Source organism: Poecilia formosa, unplaced genomic scaffold, assembly GCF_000485575.1.
Source record: "Poecilia formosa unplaced genomic scaffold, Poecilia_formosa-5.1.2 Scaffold217, whole genome shotgun sequence".
Taxonomy (NCBI): Eukaryota; Metazoa; Chordata; class Actinopteri; order Cyprinodontiformes; family Poeciliidae; genus Poecilia; species Poecilia formosa.
The window spans coordinates 730,151-734,231 of NW_006800156.1; the positions used below are offsets into that span (position 1 = coordinate 730,151).

General features: G+C 40.1%; 1 long non-coding RNA gene across 1 annotated transcript; it reads left to right on the plus strand.

The window, feature by feature from the left end:
- Nucleotides 1-109: 109 nt before the first annotated feature.
- On the plus strand, nucleotides 110-2,102 carry LOC107838171 (uncharacterized). The gene is made up of 2 exons (XR_001664224.1): nucleotides 110-246; nucleotides 348-2,102. It is a non-coding gene; the product is annotated as an uncharacterized LOC107838171 (long non-coding RNA).
- The last annotated feature ends 1,979 nt before the right edge of the window (nucleotides 2,103-4,081 follow it).

Here is a 4,081-nt window from a genome sequence, read left to right on the forward strand (position 1 = left end):
CAGGGAGAGTCTCCATCCAGCAGGATCTCTGTGGAAGGTCAGCAGCTTCAGTTTCAGATCAAACATTTTCTCTCCAACATTGATCTGATCAGATTGTCTCTATAGAAAAACCTTCAACTTTAGCTCCGCCCACTTCTCCTCCTCCTGCGTCCCTCCTGGTCAGGCTGCTCTGCCACCTGGTGGTCTTCTGTCCGTACTGCATCTCCTCTCTCCTCATGGTGTCTTTGTATCGACTCAGGGTCAAAGGTGAAACTTTGGGTCTTTCACCACCTTGATCATCAATCAGGACTTTACTGACAGTTTTATCAATCAATAATCAATCATTTTTACACATTTTCCATCTACAGGAAGAGGTCTTCCTGTTTCCATGGTGATGACTCCAACCATCCAGGAGGATCAGGGATTGGACAATGATTATGATGATGTCACCACAGAGCATCACTTTTGATTTGTTGGCTGTTTTTCTTTTTCTACTCTAATGTGACTTTATTCTAATTTAGTGCATTTTAAACATTGATGGTTTCTTCCTTATCATGTTGGTGGGTTTGAGTTTTCCAGTTGTACCGGTAAAGTTTTCAGGAGCTTCATGCCACAGTAGGGTCAACATTGGCAATATGTCCTAGCTAAGGGGTCAAAGGTCAGACCAATGACTCTGTGAATAAAGTATATAAAAGTTGTTTCTTTGCCACACATTGATCACCGAGGTCCCACTCTGCAGTCTGGAGGTGAGGAATGATGGAGACCATCAGGAGGAGCCTTGCTATGCTAGCCTGGTAAAATCCAGCCTCTTGTTCTTCGCTTTGCTTCTTTCCTTTTGTCTAAACCTGATTATTAGAACCTGATTATTAGAACCTGATTATTAGAACCTGATTATTAGAACCTGGTTATTAGAACCTGATTATTAATTCAGTTGTATTAAAGCTGAGAAACGTCTAAAAGCTGCAGGACACCACCACCAGTTTATCGGTTTATAGAAACAGACAGAAATGGTAAAAAGTCCCAATCAGCTTTTTAACTGAAATAGTTTCTCTCCCTCACCATGTATCAGATAAAATAAATTAGGAAAATGGTTTCCTGTTTTGGGCTGTAGGCTTCAGGCAGCTAAAATCTCAGAGATTTGAAAATATTAAACAAGTGTGTGATCTGATCCATGAAAATGTGATGTCACAGACATGCAGTGACATTTTCTAACTTGCTCCAACCTGACAAGAGTGGATCGGTCCTGACTGTTGAGTGTCTTCAGAAGATTTGGACTTGGGATGAACTCCAGGATGGATTCAGGTTTTGTGCAGAGATCTGGCTGAAAGCCTCTTTTAAGGACATGTAGTTTCAGGACTGATGAGCTAATCTGAGGTGTTTCCTCTGGTCAGTGGTCTGCAGGCTGGCTGTGGACTTTCTGTCTGGGACATCTGGAGCAGAGGCTGATGAAGAAGGTCTGGACACCGAATATGGACCCTGGACCGTTTGGACAGTTCTTTGGTTCTCATTGACAGTTCAGAGTCATTAACATGTTTAAACCAGGAAGTGAGAGCAGGTTCAGCCAGTCAGCCTCATTTCCTCCTGGTACGTTTCCCTGATGAACCATGTTGGATCCCTGCTGGACTGAGGTCCAGGTCCTGGACAGCTGACCTTTGAACTCATCACCCTGCTCCCTCCCTGATGTTCCAGCTGAGGATATTCTGCTGGTCCATGACGAGGACACGGACCTGGACATGTAAAAGGTTTTGGTCTGAAGAAGAGAGTGTCAGAACAAGGTGAGATCAAAGCTTGTTTTAAAGAATAATCTAATTTTTCACATTCAAACTCAGTCCATTCAAGTTCAGGCCCTCAGTGGAGCTGCACTAATTTCATCTGCTGTTTTTCTTACAGCGCTGGAGCCACTGTGAGGATAAGATTATTGTTTCCTGCTACATGTTTTCTTGTGCAGATACACAATAAATCTGAGACATGCTGTGAATTAATACGTTATGAAAAGAGCATTAGATGAATGGATGAATTTTACCATGTTTTCATTCAGAAGTTAATAAATTTAAAAGCATCTGAAGTTGCAGAAATGAGATATAGAGATAAATAAAACTTGACTTTAAGGCATCATATGAAAACCTGCTTTTGACTTTACTGCTTTAATTCATAAGGATTAATGCAATAATAATAATTAGCATTAAAGAATCTGATTGACTAAGCCATAAATTACATGTATCTGTAATAAAATATGCCAATTAAAACATTTCTGCTTCATAATTCTACATTATATCCACCAGATGTGGAGAGTTAAGACAGGAACTGATTAGAGACAGAGCGCCATGATCAGGTCCATTATTTATCTAAATTATATTTATTTATCCTTTCTGAAGTGTTTCTGATACCTCATAAAACTATTATGTTTTTATTTCTGGTGTCGGCTTAGTTTGATGGAATTACAGAACCGTAATCAGTTTTATTCATTTACTGAGTTTTAATTATTCATATATAAAACCAGTTTTACAAGAAGAGGAAGAAAACAGGAGCAGAGCAGGATGAGCCTGATTGGGTCAGAAGTGATGCTCTGTGGTGACGTCATCATAATCATCCTGAGGGGGCGGAGTCATCTTCACACATGGTGACAGGTCACTTCCTGTATTCAGAGGAGAGAATTGGAGAGAAAATTAATTTATTACCATGAAACTATTAATGCAGAAAACGTTTAATATGAGACAAACTGAAGAAACTAAATCAACAGAACCAGAACCAGTGAAGATCATCAGTCAGTAAATGATTCAGGGTTTTACCTTTGGCTCTGAGTCCAGATGAAAACCCCAAGAGGAAAGAGCAGATGAAGAACAGGAACATCACCACCAGGTGGCAGAGCAGAGTGACGATGAGGAGAGGGGAGGAGGAAGAGGGCGGGGCTTGGGTAGTGGGCGGTTCTTCGGTAGTGGGCGGGGCTGTGGTTGTTGGTTTTTCTGCAGAGAGAATCCAACCTGATCAATTCAACATTTATTAGAAATGAAACTGAAGGCGTGTTTGATGAGTTCATTACTTGTAATTCAAACTGATAACTAGAATAAAAACAACATGTTTATTTTTCTCTTTTTAGTTTGCAGAGAATAAGGAAAGTATTTATTCTATAATCTGTTTAAACACCAACAACATAAATGTGGGATTCAGACATGATGAATGTTAGAGATTTTTTGGTTTTATCATTTTGTTATTACTTTAGTTCATATTCAGTCTAATGTTAATCAATAGTTAATCAACATTCAGTATTATTGTGATTTTCAGTTTAAAGTGTTCTCTTCCTTCTGGGTGTATAAACTGAACCTAGAGGTCACATCTGCCTGTTCGTCTTCATGTGAAACAGTTAACTGTGAGTTTCCCAGACTTTAAATTACTTTCCACAGGTGCGTCCTTATCAACCTTAATACTCCCTACCTTAGAAACTGTGTGTAATATTTCATCTGCTGTCTTCCTTACCTACCCTCCCTTTCTTTTTGCTTGATAATAAAAGACAAGCTGTAACCAAAGTCTTCAGACGCTCAGTGAACGGCTCGGAGGAGCAGCTTGCTGAGACTTCTCCTTTTGCAAAAGCTTGGTCATAAAATTCAAATACGTTGTCTGTGGTTCTTTTAATGAAGGTTCAAAAGGAAAAATACCCATCAATGGATTTTCTATCTATCAATAAAAGGAAACTCTTGAATTAAACACATTTCACATTTTTATTTCTGAAATTAGTTTCTCTCATTGGATTTCTACTATATACAGATTATTGGAAGAAAACTAAATATCCAAAGGAGTTTAGTGAACAACATGTTACAAAAGTAAAGAGAAGCTGCTGACCTTCCACAGAGATCCTGCTGGATGGAGACTCTCCCTGACCGCTGATGCTGCACTTATAGAGGCCTTCATCAGAGCTGGAGACATGGAGGAGGGTCATGTGACCTGATGGTCCATCACCAATGAAGGAGCCATCTTTATAGAAAGCAGCTGGGAGGTTGTGGGCTGGACTCTTTGCTCTGCAGCTCAGAGTGACGTCATCTCCCTCCATCACAGGGATGTCAGGACTCAGAAGGATCACTGATCCACCTCACCACAGAGACAAACT